This window comes from Tamandua tetradactyla, chromosome 4 (genome assembly GCF_023851605.1).
Source record: "Tamandua tetradactyla isolate mTamTet1 chromosome 4, mTamTet1.pri, whole genome shotgun sequence".
Taxonomy (NCBI): domain Eukaryota; kingdom Metazoa; phylum Chordata; class Mammalia; order Pilosa; family Myrmecophagidae; genus Tamandua; species Tamandua tetradactyla.
The window spans coordinates 147998380-148014201 of NC_135330.1; positions in this window are offsets into that span (position 1 = coordinate 147998380).

Genomic DNA, 15822 nt, shown 5'->3' on the forward strand with positions numbered 1-15822 from the left:
TACATATGGGAAAGTAATATACTTTTACTTTCTTTCAGTCATGATTATTTGGAGTTTCTGCCATAGACAGCAACCTGAAAACAACCAGAAATTATGTTGTTTATCTTTTGTCTCCAAAACAAGATATATTTAAATCATACAGAACAAAAATAGATGTCTGCCCTAGGGATAAAGTTTAATATAATATTTGCTATTGTCATTCATATAGTAATAGAAGGGAGGTAAGAAAAACATTTTCATCTGAGCTTGGCACCACTGTCCTCCGTGACTAGACTCGAGAAGATATGGGAATGATAGTTTTGCTGCAAAAGGTTTTATAATTCAGAGAGAAAGTATTTCAATGGTGTTAAAATAAGAATGTTACACCACTAATTTTATACTTTATGGCAAACAGAAAGAAATCATGTGCTTCTTGGACACATTGAATCATGATTAAAATAACTCACTCAGCCTTTGATCAGGATTTTATTCTTGTTAATTAGGGACTGTCTCATTGTCACAGGCTTTGTTTCCAATACAATCTGAGATTCATGTGTAGCAAATTATGATATCTCTGTAAACTTGCTTGTTTGCACATATAATGAGACTACTTACAAGTAATGCACCTTAATAATATAATGTAATAATGTATTCATATAATGTAATAATACAGTAAACACTAAATGAAATAAGGGTGTTGTAGAGTATCTGCCACGTTATAAAAATTCATTTATTGGAAGCTAATATTGGTTATTGCTGTTAGGATGAGACAATCCTATTAAGGAACTGGGAAAAGATGTAATAAGTATACATTTTGGTACAACTAACAGAAGGCAGTTTAGGAAGTCAAGTTTTATAACAATCCATGCCAACCAAAAGTTTGTTTCACACAAAATCACAGTCTGTGAAATATTTTTCCTGTTTAACTTTCAATTATCATGAGAATTTTATTTCTGTAAGGTGTGAATCATGAGACATGAAATATTCCTTTTGAAAGTAGTTAAGAAAATAAGATGATTAGTAGCTGTAGAGAGATAGGAGAGTGCAAGATAGAAGGGAAGGAAGGTTTTAGTAATGCAGCTTTGAGAAAGATGGAGAGCCTTTAGGTGCTGAGTCTGTGGGAAACAGGAGAGTTTAAGCATATGTGCAAGTAGCTGAGTGGGCTATGCAACATAGTTTGAAGGATGACATTGCTATGAGAAGTGCTAAACATATAATCCTTTGTAATGGGGTTAAGTTTGAGAAATAGTACTCAGTTAGCTGCAGATGGCTGGAATTTTTTTTACCCATTTCAAACATCTAAATTAGTTTGCATGTTTGGGACTTTGATCAAACAAAAATGAATACCAACAACTTTAGTTTAAAACTTCAGAAAGTCATTAACCTTTTAATTCAACTGAAGACCAAGAAGGAGGAATAGAAAGTTAACATATCTGAAATTTTTTATGTTCAGTTCATTAATATGCCCATCTCATTTAAGCCACACAAACTCTTGCTTCACTACTGTTAAGGAAATTACTCATGCAAGATCAAATACTTAATAATATTGACAAGGTAGGGATTTTAACTTACGTGTGTTAAATTAAAATCTGTGTTTCTTCCATTACGTCATGATGACAGCAGTCTTTGCCAATGGTACTGCTTTGCCTTCCTGATAAATTTTGGATTTTTTCCCCTTGATATTGTCTTCATAGAAGAAGGATAATATAAGTTTCTGACCTATATTAATTTTTCAGAAACATGAAGACAATTTGAAGCCTGTGCTCAATATTGTCTCCTCCTCTGTGCCATAACATTTCTCTTGAGAGTCCATTTAAGACCCTTCTAGTTTTCTTTTCTCTTCTGAAAGACCTTTTTCCAATGATACCACTTGTGTTAAATAATGATGCCTCCCAATGGGGTGAAAGATTTCAGTAAGGGTTGAAGCTAATACTAGATAAAGTTCTATGCAGATCAGGAATCACCTTAATCTCTTTCACTTCAACATGTCAAAGATGGGAGGGATGTTCCAGAATAAACAGTAAAGCAACTTCTATATAACCCAAGAGGGGAAGAAAAGATGGCACACTTCCAGTAATTCCAGACTGTGTAGGAAGGGAAAGTATAATCGACAGAGAGGAGATTGATTTGTAGATTAGAAATGCTTTCATGTAGCTTTGAGCTCTGATTGAACTTGTTGTTTCTGGACTCCAAGAAGTGTCTTTATAACTCAGGGTAATGTTTTTATTTGTTTAGCTTGTCTAATATATCCCAGTGCCTTGAGGAAGTAAATGGTGGCATTATCAATGTAAATGAAGAGTCAACTCTATGCTGTGGTGCTTTGGGGAAGGATACTCAATCCTGATGAGGAGTTATTGGAAAGAAACCATGTGGGTGTCATTTCAGTTACCCCTTAGTCAACTTGTTTTGGCAAGTATAGCAGGGTTTGGATTTTGTACTCCAGTGAAAGACATGCTCCTAATTTTAATCACTATTCCTGTGGGTGTGAAATCATCTGAATATAGAACCTTTTGAAGATGGTACTATCAATTAAGTTATGGCCAACTGAATCAGGGCAGGCTTTAATCCACATTACTGGAGTCCATTATAAGCCAAAGAAATTCAGATGCAGTCAGTCAGAGAAAGCAACAGGGAGGAGCCAGAAGTTGGAAGTCAGTAGAAACCAGAAGACCAGACACAAGGTGGGAGATTGCCATGTGATGGGAGGCAGAAATGCAAGCCAAGGAACCCAAGGATTGTGGCAAGCCAGCACCAGAATGTTAGAGATTTGGGAGAAAAAGTAAACCTTGCCAGTATCTTGATTTTGGACAACTTTTAGGTTCAGAACTGGGAGGCAAGAAATTCTTATTGTTTAAGCCAATAAACACTGTGTGGTATTTGTTGTAGCAGTTCTGGCAAACTGAGATATCAGTGAATATAATAACAAGAATTGTCTAGTTAAAGTATTTGTCCTTACTGAGGAAGGAGGGGAATTCCTGCATTCTTTTCTTGACATCTAATCTCCAAGGAGAGATAGAGATACCAAACAAACAGATTGGCTACCAAAGAGGGAGAAGCGATCTACCCCCAACCATGGGAGCAGCTTGTACCCAAAGGGGACAATGTAGTAGATGTCCTATGAGAACAAAGACTTCCTCTGGTTCAGGGTTGGTGCATGAACACTGGATTGTTAGGGGGGCTGGCAACAGATGGCTATGCATCTTCTGCCAACACAAGTCCTTTTCATTTGATAATAGTATCCAGAACTTAATAGAAAGCTGGGTAAATTTCCTAGGTTTCTGGGTGAGGACTCAAATCAATAAAACTATGACAGCTTTGAAAGATAATCTGGTTCTAGTTAACAGAGTTATCTGTGACACAGTGTTACATAATCTTATGTTTCTTTTTCTTTTTTGATCAAGATCTAGCAAGATCAAATACCCAAAACTATACTTGTCATGCCAGTTAGTGATATTTAAAAAATACAATTCTCCCTAAGATTACAGCAACTCAATATTTGAAATGATTTAGAACGAGATAGTTTATATTAAGTTGGCTGTGGTTTTAAATGTTCCTCTACTGTCTTCAGTTATATCAGTGAGCATGATACACAAATGCAGAGTGAAACATAAAAAAGAAAAAGAAAAACATTTCTAACAATGGAAGAAGTGGGGATCATAAAATCAAACACCAATATCATGTTGAAGTTTAGTTATACCTGTTATAATTAAATAAGATAAACTGAAAAGGACATTATTTTTAATTGAATTATTTGAGATAGAAATGTATAAATATATTTACACCCTATTTGGTTAATTCAGATTATTCTACCTGCAGCATATATGTATCTCAGACCGTAATCTTTGGTGTGAAGGACAAACAGTTATTAAAAAATAAGAAATCTTAAATTTATTTTTTAACCCCCCTTACTTAGTAGAGCAGTCAGCTTGTGTCCCTCCCTTTTCCAGGGTAAGGTTGCAACTATGTTCCAGGGGCATAAGAGAGGTACCTAGGTACACAGAACTTTACTGAGATAGACATCATCTCATCTGCTCCTCAGGAGGCTCTGAGCCTCTGAGGTACCTTTTATTTCCATACACAAGTTTCCTTCCGATGTGGCACTCTACTAGGCAGGCTTGGAGCACCCATACTATCTGCTGGTGCTTCTGCTGAGGCACACGAATTGTTGTCATTTCTTTGTGGTCCTACTTTTCCACAAACACTCAGTTCTTCCCTGTCTGTAGTCCTGCTATTTTCTGAGACAACATCTGCAAACTGGCAAGTAGAGGTGGAGGGAATGCATGTCTCTCTGAGAGCCTAAGGTTATCTCTGTTTTACTTGCTTTTCCCCATCCACCCTTTCTCCCTTGCCATCCAAATCAATAGTTTTCTAAACTGTGGTGAGGGAGAGATCTTAACACTTCTTCCATGTGTTCTTTGAACAGAACATTCACTGTTGCTCAAGCACTGGGTTTCTCAAACCCAGCACTATTGAAATTTTGGGCCAGAGAATATGTGGGAGACTGTCTAGTGCAATCTAGGATGTTTAGCAGCATCCCTGACTTCTACCTACCTGTTGCCAGTAGCATTTCCAGTCATGACAATGGAAAATTATCTGCAGACATGCTAAAAATCCCTGGGGGAGGGCAACTGTGCTGGTTTGAAAGGATGGATGTCTCCTAGAAAAGCCATATTTTAATCTAACTCCCATTTCATCAAGGCAGAACAATTCTTATTCAATATTGTGTGTTTGAAACTGTAATCAGATCATCTCCCTGGAGATGTGATTTAATCAAGAGTGTTTGTTAAGCTGGATTAGGTGACTACATGTCACCCGTTTGGGTGGGTCTTGATAAATTTCTGGAGTCCTATAAAAGAGGAAACATTTTGGAGATTATCTTTTGTGAGATTCAGAGAGAGCAGAGCAGAATGACATAGCCACGAGAAGCAGAGTCCACCAGCCAGCAATCTTTGGAGATGAAGAAGGAAAATGCCTTCCAGGGAGCCTCCTGAAACAGGAAGCCAGGAGAAGAAACTAGCAAATGATGTCATGTTGGACATATGCCCTTCCAGGTGACAGAGGACCGTGTTCACCATGTGCCTTTCCACATGAGAGAGAAACTCTGACCCTGTTCACCACGTGCCCTTCCACTTGAGAAAAAATCCCTGAACTTCATTGGCCTTCTTGAACCAAGGTATGGATGCCTTTGATTGGACATTTCTATAGACTTATTTTAATTGGGGCATTTTCTCAGCCTTAGAACTTTAAACTAACAACTTATTAAATTCCCCTTGTTAAAAGCCATTCCATTTCTAGTATATTGCATTCCAGCAGCTAGCAAACTAGAACAGTGGGAAATAGCCCTTAGTGGAGAACTACTGTTCTAAGAGCTTTTGGAAACCAAAGCCAGTAAGATTCCCTGGAGACAAGGAACAGGGGGCAAATGAGCCACAGAAGAGGTGGGCAAAAGAGAGGAAAGTGGGAGTTTATATTTTAACTTTTCATCCTACTTGACATATAGGAAAAGGAGACAGAAGTGCCTGGAGAGCTATACACAAACCCTCCCATATCAAAATGAGGTATTTAAATGTTGAAAGAGTTCTGACCTTTTTTTATGAGGTAATTGTGTTTTCCTTATCTTCCATAGCTCTTGCTTTTCTAACATAAGAAATTCCTTATATAAATATAACTAGCAGGATTATTTATGCAGACAAGATAAATTTCAAAAGCATGGACATTAAAATATGATTAGGTCTTTAAAATTGTATTCTCCTAAGACATTTACATTTTTCCTAGTATTAATTAATCAAACAGAGGCTATCACCAAGGGCACTGTGGTATCTCATTGGATAGAAAAAAAAAAACACTAAATATAGACTGTATTGTAGCATCAACTATACCACATTTCTTGAGGGAAAATAGCAAAAATAGTAAATTGTGAAGAGTTCCACTTCTGAGGCATCTTGAGTTTCTGAACTTCGAGGAAAAGAAGTCATTTACCTTGTATTTCCCCATGACTAGTCTATTACTGGTCAAATAGAAGTGTCAAAGTCTGTTGATGGAGAAAGAATAATGAGTGTACATTTATGACCTTTGTCAATAGCCCAGGGAGATCAGTTGCCCTGTTGACCAAGACCAAGTATTTCCTGCAAAGGATGAACCATGAAAAAAAAGATGTTTCCAGATATACTTCATATCCAGGGGTCAGGTTGGCCTTTTTGACACCTTCTTAATCACCTTTCCCCAGGCTAAGGAGATTTGAAAACCTGCAAAAATCAACTAGCTTGTGTTCTTCCAGCAATGTTTGATAAGTGGTGGATTGACAGTTGTGTTCATTCAAGTGGCCAGTAAATAGCTTGGGAAGTGCTGGGCAGTTACGTAGGAAGTTTACCATTGAAAACTAGTCCCTTTTTCTACTTGTAAGTTGGTCACTTAAAGAAAGAAACTAAACCATGCTGATGTTTGAACACAGTTCTTCCTTTTGAGGGTGACGGTTTTTAACTTGCCACATTTTTGAAGCTCTGCTTACCCTGGAAAAGAATCCACTTTTGTGAATATGCATCTAGTTATCCTAATGTGACAAACATTTTACTCTGAAATTATTTTACTTGAACACAGTACTGATGTCCGTGCTCCAAGGATGAAAATTTGAAGCTGGGATTTTATCTTTGTATTGAACACTTGGTTCCCCAACACCAACTAAAATGTTTTATATGTTATCAGATTTCATTTTATTTCTTTTGTTGGGTCTCAAAAATTACTGTCATTCACTAATCAATATGAATATCTTGGAATTGAAAGTTAATTGAATTGAATGTCAGCAAGAAATACATAAAAGGAAAAAGTATAGTTCATTAATGAATATAAAAAACGGTTAATTAGAAAATGACAAAATGCAAATTAAAATAGAAGCAAGCTACAGTTTTTTACTTATCATATTGACATAGATTAAGATTTTTAGAATATTCAGTGTTGGATATAGTGTATTGCTAGTGGGAGAGAGAAATATTACAACTTCTTTGTAAAACAATGTGTCATAAATAGAAAAGTTCTTAAAATTCCAAGCCTGGGACAGGTAATTTTAAATCTTGGAGTCTATCCAAAGAAAACAATTTTAAACACAGAAAAGTTTTGTGTACAGAAGTGCTCATTGTAGTACCATTTATAATAGAGAAAAGAAAAGAAGCAAAGTGTTCAACAATAAAAGAGTAAGTAAATGGTGGGGTATCCACTCTATGACTAAGTATATAACCATTTAAATGCTAATGAAGGTTTATAGTAACTGGAATAAATGAAAATACTCATAATATTTAGTAAATGAAGTACTATGCAAAATTATAGATATAAATTATGCACCAAAATCAATGAAATACTTAGAAAAAACCCTGAAAATATACAGTAAAATTTTAATATATGTATGTTTATACAGTGAGATTATGGGTGAATATTTATATAATGAGATTATGTGGGTGAATTTTAAGCTTAACTTAAAATTTTAGGTAAGCTTTCCAAACTTTCCAAATATTTATATTAATCGTTTATTATTTTGTATTTAGAATTAAACACATTTCTTTTACAAAATAATGAGTACACCTTTTTGTTACTCTGTGGCACTAATCTTCTCATGTAAAGTTCCTGAAGTTTACTTTTTTTTTTTCAAATCAGAAACTTCAGATCATAGCATAGGAAAAATGACACTAACCTCATATCCTAGGCACACCATATTTTTAGTTAGTTCAGTTTCATCTGTTTTTAGTAAAATTGATTATCCTTCTTTAAATAAGAATGCCTTCTTCCAATTCCTCTATATCATGAGTTAACTTTAAGTCCAGGACCTCATGCATCCGGTGAACTCTATTAGTGTATGGGGGCCATGGGATACTCTCTGAATCTATCAACAGGCTAAGTTCAGCTGTGGTTTATGTTTCTTTCTCTATTTGTTTCCTAGTACAATGCCTATCTCCTAGCTTGTATTTCAGGAAGCTCTCATTCCTCTGCTTGGTAAACAAGAAGGAAGCATCCCACCTGGAGACTTTCCTCCTTGGTTTTCTAAAGTTATAAGTATCCTGGGTGCTTGTGATGAGAGTTAATTGGACAGTGTTATTGTACCTGTCTTCAGTCACCAGCAATCACAGGATTCCTGGACTATGAAGCAATTTATACATCCTATGGCCTGGTGGGGTGGGAGTGGGGCAGGCTGAGTGATGGAGTAGACGTACCAGAAGAAAAGTGGAAAATACAAAATAAATTGTAAAACAAATGTTTAACGTAAAAAAATCTTAAATAATAAAATGGTTCTTAATGTGTGTTCCCCAAACAGTTTTTCTAACTTGTTAGAAGTGTAAATTCTCAGGCCCTTCGCAGACCTACTGAATCAGAATCCCTAGAAGTAGGATACAGCAATCCACGTGTTAAACAGCCCTCCAGAACACTCTAATACATACTAAACTCTGAGAACCCCTGCTTCAGGGGAAACAAAAAGAAAACTTCAAAATATGAAACCAAGTTTGTATAGCACACTTCAAATAGGATTGAGGTTAGCCAATTTTGGAGGAGATGAAAGATACTCTGAGTTAGGTTTTAGACCACAGGAGGCTGTGGGTTGGTAGAGAAAATGTAAGTGTATCTTTCTGGAGACGGGTGTGGCATGCATGAAGGAAAATGATGTTAGCACAGATGCAGGTGACATTATTTTATGCACATTTGTAGAAGTAGAAATTTACTCAATTTATTTCTCTCTTGGACTGTCATAGTTTTATCCATTTCTCTTCTTTAGTTCTTTGCTCTACATGGTCCATTCTTTTTTTTTTTTTTTTTTTTTAAATATTTTGGTTGCAAAATATCCGCTCACAGTCCAACCCATATTATACAAGCAATGGCTCACAATATCATCACATAGTTGTGTATTCTTCATTATGATCATTTTTAGAATATTTGCATAACTCTAGAAAAAGAAATACAAAGAAAAAAGAGCTCATACATTCTGTACACCTTACCCCTCCCTCTCATTGAGCCACAGTATTCTAATCTACCCAATTTTTATTCTTTATCTCCCCTTATTATTTATTTATCCATTTTTTTTTTACTTATGTGTCCATATGCTGGATAAAAGAAGCATCAGACACAAGGTTTTCACAATCACACACTCACACTGTAAAAGCTGTATAGTTAAACAGTCTTCTTCAAGAATCAAGGCTACTGGAGCACAGTTCAATAGCTTCAGGTACTTCCCTCCAGCCACTCCAATACACCATAAACTAAAAAAGGGATAACTATATAATGTGTGAGAATAACCTCCAGGAAAACCTCTCAATTCTGTTTGAAATCTCTCAGCCACTAAGACTTTATTTTGTCTCATTTCTCTCTTCCTCCCTTTGGTCAAGAAGGCTTTTTCAGTCCCATGATACCTGGTCCTGGCTTATTCCCAGAAGTCAGGTCCCACTTTGCCAGGGAGATTTACACCCCTGGGAGTCCTGTCCCACATAGCAGGGAAGGCAGTGAGTTCACCTGCCAAGTTGGCTTAGAGAGAGAGGCCACATCTGAGCAACAAAACAGGTTCTCTAGGGGTGACTCTTGGGCATAATTATAAGTAGGCTTAACTTCTCCTTTGCAGGAATAAGCTTCATAGGAGTGAGCCCCAAGATTCAGGGCTCAGTCTATTGAATTGCTTTTCCCCACTGTTTGTGAGAATATAAGGAATTCCCCAGATGGGGAAGTTGAATATTTCCTCCTTTCTCCCCAGTTCCCCAAGGGGACTTTGCAAATACTTTTTTTTTTCATTCTCTGCCCAAATTACTCTGGGATATATCAGGGCATCACATCTCATGCCCTATTCAAGATGCCATGTAATTATAGTGTTCAAGTAAACTGCGTATCATCCATTCTTACTGGCCTATATAATTTAAATAGCTTTTCTGGCTTTTAATAATGCCCTACTCATTAATGTCTTCCCCAGTCTGCCCTCAGTTCCAAGGATATTATTCTCCCATATCCTTTGTTATGTTTGCTGGAGCTCAGGGAACCCCTAGTTGATCTCCTTTCTGGTGAGCTTCACTCTCCTCCAGGCTGGTAGCTGAGGGCATTTGCTTATTTCATTTTAGAGGCTTCCTTCTGCTTTCTTCCTTCTCAGTTCAACTGAGGAATTCTGCTTGCACATCCAGTGCTAGTTACTTTTTGCTGGTAAGAACCTTGACATATCCTGAAGCTTTCTTTCTTATCTCACTGTTTCTGGCCTGGCTAATTTTTCTTTTTGGCCTCATAAGTAATAACACCTTGTTCCAGCCCAGCATGTCCCCAAGACCAAAGAACACACCAGGCAGAAAATTATCCATAAGTTTTAATTAGGGGTTTACAAATAGGAGAAAATTCTTTGCAATGGTGGCCAATTGGGAAATGAGAAGGAAGGAGTGTCAAGGTGGTTGCTTATAAAGTTTAACAGAGTTCCACGAGATTTGATTACAACAGGGTTTCAGTAGACCCTCATGAGGTTTCGTTCAGCAGAGTCTTGCAAAAGTAAATTGCCAACAGTGATTAGGGGAGGGGAATTTAATGAATGACATGTAGGCTGCTACATGCTTCCCTATGGTAGGGGGGTCTCCCTGGGTTGCCACATACCTCTTTCTTCAATCCCTTCGTAAGCCCTGTCTTTCCCTTTTTCTCTTTTCTAAGGCAGGTCTTTTGTGGTTAGATTCAGTGGGCCATCATGAGGCTCGTGTCTCCCACTCCTAGGTCCCAGGCAGCATCCATTCTAATAGTTGCCCACACCATATTTCCTGCCACTTATTGGGATGTGCTGAAGTAGTAGAAATCTCTAGATTTTCCTTTCCATATAATCTGGTTAGGACTGCCTTCATGGACTATATGCTGCTATTTCTTACTCTTCATATTTAAAACACTTCACCCTGTTACAAGCCAGGCCTACCTACACCTGTGGCAGATATGTGGCTTCCATAGGTACCCATATTAATAAAGAAAATACAAGATCATCTTTACTCCTCCCCTCATGATTCATCTCCTTAAAGTATTCTCCATTTAGAATATAAATCTCCATATATATTTTTTGCAGTTTTTTGCAGCTGTATCAAGTGTTCCTTTTTTTGATCAGTTTCATGGAAATGTCTAGAAAAAGAGCCTATAATTGTGATTCTGGATCTGTAAAATTGCATGCCTTCCCCAGCAAATCTGTATCTCAATTTCTGAACTAATGTTCCAGCATTCACGATCTGTTTTCAAAATCTGAAGCTTACCCTAACTCTTTTAGGCTTGGGCACTGTTTCAAGTGAATTATTTATTATTCTTTCCTCATAGTTTTTGCAGGATATTTTCCTATCTTTGTTCCATTCATCATATTCTGGCAACCAGAATGGATCTGCTGATAAAGAGGTAATGTGATTTAGATGATAGTAAGTGCCTTCCTTATTTGCATCACACGTGGCCTCTGTTTTAATTGGTATGATCTCTCTTCATATCTCTCCATATATCTTTAGCTTCTTGCTCAACATCAACCACGTGGTTCTGTGTGTTGTCTAACTCTAGAGCAGTGCTTATATAGAGCTTTATAATCACCTGGGTGAACTTGTTAAAACAGATTTCTGAGCCCCATCTCCAGACATTCTGATTCCATAGGTCCTGAGTAGGGCCATAGAATGTACACATCTAACAAGTTCCCAGGTGATGTTGATACTACACAGCTGAAGACAAAGTGTGTGGGGTAATTACTTTTTATATCATTCATTTGCTTGATTGTTTTGTGATTTACCTTTAATTTTTAAATGGGAGATAGACACTGTTGATGCCTCAGCCATCCAATAGTCATTCTCCCTTGTTCCTTAATCACATATCCTAATTCTACTCAAGGATTCACTGAAGTCCCTTGTTTTAGTAAAACCTGCCATCTGTCCAGTTCTAGGATTAGAATCTTGATAAGTTTAAGATAATTCAGGCAGCAATTTAAATTAATAGCAATTCTCTTCCCCTGTGCATGGCTTAGTAAGGAGTATGTGACCAAACCCTTGCCATTCTAAGACATGGAAGAAGTCTAACAGGGCTTTTGAGAAAAGTTTCTTATCTCTTAAGAAGATATACCTGGAAGATAGAACCCATTTTTCTGGTTCTGGGCTGATATAATGTGATTGTCAGAGTGCTATATCCAGTCTGTGACCATGAAGAGAGCTTGCCAAATGCCAAGGGCAGCAGGGTGGGAAAAATAAAAAGAAAGAAAAGAACCAGGTACTTAAAATGATAATGAACCAAAGAATTAATCAACCTGCAGCCACCTAGCCTTTTTTTTTTTTTATGTTTTTTTATTGGGAAATATAACATATACAAGAAGCCATAAATTTCCAATTTTATTTTAACAAGTAGGTACAGAACAGATTTTAACATTTGGTATGGATTACTGTTCCATGATTTTTCATTTTTTTCTTCTAGCTGCTCCAAGACACTGGAGAGCAAAAGAAAAGGACTTCTCATTATATGGAATGTGATAGTTTGCAAGCTGCCAGAATGCTCTATACCAGAACTAGGACAACTTCTAAAGAGGGGAATTTGATAACTTAAAAGTTTACAGTTCTAAGTCTATAAAAATTTCCAAACTAAAACATCCAAGGGAAGATACCTAATTCAAGGAAGACTGATGGTTCTAGGAACACTTTTGTCAGCTGGGTTATCACATGGCTGGTATCTGCTGGTCCCTTGTTCCTGGGCTCCATTCCTTTCAGTCTCTGTTCCTGTGGGAGTTCTTCACTTTGCTTCTCTGAGGCTGTCTTTCGTCTCTTGGCTTCCCTTGGCTCTCTCCAGATCCTAGCTGTTTAACATCTCATGATGGTATCTGCTGGGCTCCAACCATCTCCAAACATCCATGTCTCTGTTCTCCAAGTGTTGGCATCTGTGTCAGCTCTGCTCTGAAGTTTCTATCAGCTCTGTTGTTTTTGACTCTTTCCAAAATGCTTCCTCTTTTAAGGATTCTAGTAAACTAATGAAGACCCACCTGGAATCAGTGGAGTACATTTCCACCAAATCAAAAGTCACACCTACAATTGGGTATGCCACATTTCTATGGAGATAATCTAATCAAAAGTTTCATACTGCAGTGTTGAACCAGGATTAAAATGGCTGCTGCCACAATATTAGGTCAGAATTAAACCATGGCTTTGCTGGGGTACATAATGGATTCAAATCAGCACATGGAATTTCTGCTTCTTGTAGCTAAAAGCATATTAACTGATTTTATCCATCTGTCTCTTTTTCTTTTTCTTTCTCTTTCTTTCTTTTTTCTTTCTCCTTTTTTCTTTCTTTCTTCCTTCCTTCCTTCCTTCCTTCCTTCCTTCCTTCCTTCCTTCCTTCCTTCCTTCCTTCCTTCCTCCCTCCCTCCCTTCATTCCTTCCTTTCCATCTAGTCTTTAACTTGTCACTACAATTAGATTACATTTCCTTAATAAATATTTGATGGTCAGAAAAGATAGTTACAACACTATTAGGACAGTTATGTTTCTTGGGAATGCTAGCATGTGCTTATCGTTTCTCCCATTATGCATAGATTCAGAAGGAATATGATATAGTAAAGTGAAGTCTGATGCAGGGGCATAGGAGGACAAACATTTCATAATCTATTTAAGAAGTCAGGACTCAATAGGGGCACAAGAATGGGGATCTTAGTTTCTGTTTCACAGCAGGAAGCTACTGGGAGTCTCTGTTCAAAATATCCTTTCTCATATCCCCCTACACATTTTATACTCCAGTAATTCATTCTCCACCTTGCAGTCAATGTGATTTAAAAAATCTGATCATATCATTCTCACTAGAACCCTCTAAAGTCTTCCTGTTTTACTTAAAGCATCCTTAATCTTTAACTTGGCCTGAAAGGCCCTGCATGAGCTGACTCCTACTTATCTCTTAGCTTCGTCTACTAAATTATCCCTTACCTTTGTGCTTTTCTGCTCTGGCCTAAAGGCCTGCTTGCAATTTTTGTACACAGCATGTGCTTCCTACCTCATAATTTTTACATATAGCTTTTCCTTTCCTTGGGAAACGTCTCCCATGTCCTTGATACTTTCCCCTTCATCTGTTAATAATTTAATTGAAATGTCACTTTCATGAAAAAGACTTTCTTGAGACCCAACTAGGTCTTGTTCTGACCAGATTGTAAATTCTTTTAATACCATAATTCTCTTCTGTGGCACTTGTCACAATTTTAATAGCATAATTAAATGTGTAGTCAATTATTTAGTGTCTATCTTCCAAATCACCATGTGAGCCCTCTAGGGCAATAACACATCTGTTTAATACCATGTCTTCAGTGCCAGACACTAAACATACGTTGAAGCGATATCTTTTTCTATCAGTCCCCTTCTCCAATGACTGTCAGTGTCTGTCCACTCTTCCTTTATCAAACATTCAATAAGTAATAGTCAACTTGATTTTGTACATGACCTTTCTAATCACTACAGTAAAATTTGCAAAACCAGGCATTAATTTTCCTGTCTTACAGATCGGAGACTGAGGCCCAGAGAAATTAACTCACCTGCCTGTATTTTTCCATCCTTGTTGGTATTTTCACACAGGGGACCTGACACCCACTCCCTGACTTCTTGGACTCTGCAAACATCATCACTCAGCCTGCTCCAGCAAGAGCACGCTCATCCTTATACAGACTTCAGATCTGGCAAAATCTTTGCTTGCAAATACTTTTTGCATTCCTCTGCATCAGAATTCTATGCAGCTTACTCTTTGCCTGACTCATTTGTAGAACACACTGAACCTGAATCGAAACACACTAGCTCACCCAGGAATGTCCTTCCTTCTCTCTGGGCACAAAGAGTGAATAGAATATTCTAGCAATATCTTTGACTAAGAATATCTTCGAAAGGGAAGCAAGAGCTTGAGAAAGAACATTTCCCCCTAAACTCTTCACATTATTTGTCTGTAGAATATCTGGCATGTGCTTAAGTATAAAAGTCCTGGGAAAACATGAGAATGCGTAAATGTCCCTTTTGAAAGATGCATTACTGCAGTCATGAAAATTAGAATTCCTGCTGTGGCCCTGAATCTCTTAAAGGCAACTAAAAGACCTTATGTGCTAGTACTGAAGAGAAAACTAGCCGAGTGGTTTTACATTCACTTAAATGACAATTAGCTTTGGAGAGGCTCCTATAGAGGTCTTCTCTTCTTCCTCCTAAAACGCGACTGACAATAATAGCTCAAGGGTGAGATTCTTCAATATGGGCACTAATGGCTGCTTAAAGATTGCATGCCTTCACTTTTATGTGAGCAAACAGTGTAGTCCTTATCCAGGAAGTATGAAGACAAGGAAAGGACAAGGCACCAAATTAAAGAGGGAAAAAGATTCAGTATAGAAACCATTGGAGTGATTGGAAAAACTGCATTAAAAATATGGCATCAAAGTTATATGCCTCTCTTTATTATAAATGATAGTTGTTGTGTATCTGCTCTGAGTGCATGTGATAGGAATGGTCAGGAAATTCAAAAGACCAGTGAGGGAGGTGGGAAGGCAGAGTAGAAAGAACAAAGAATGGACGTGCTTTCAATCTATTATTTACCGCATAAACTTCCTTTGTGCTTGCATTTTACTTGTAAGACATAATAGTGTTGCCGACTTTGTAAGGAGGTTGTAAGACTTAGGGAAGAAAATAACATCAAAAACAAAGAAACAAACAACTGAGCTTAGCATTTTATTAGGTCTTTCATTCAGCTAATGTTTTTGAAGGCTGCAATGTACCTCAATGAATTTACCAAATTCAAATCCTCATCGAAAACGCCTACATATCCTTCGTAGTTCAAATCAACTGTTACTTCTGTTTCTGTCATTCCTTAAATAAATATCTTCTTTAAATAAATCTCAAATGCC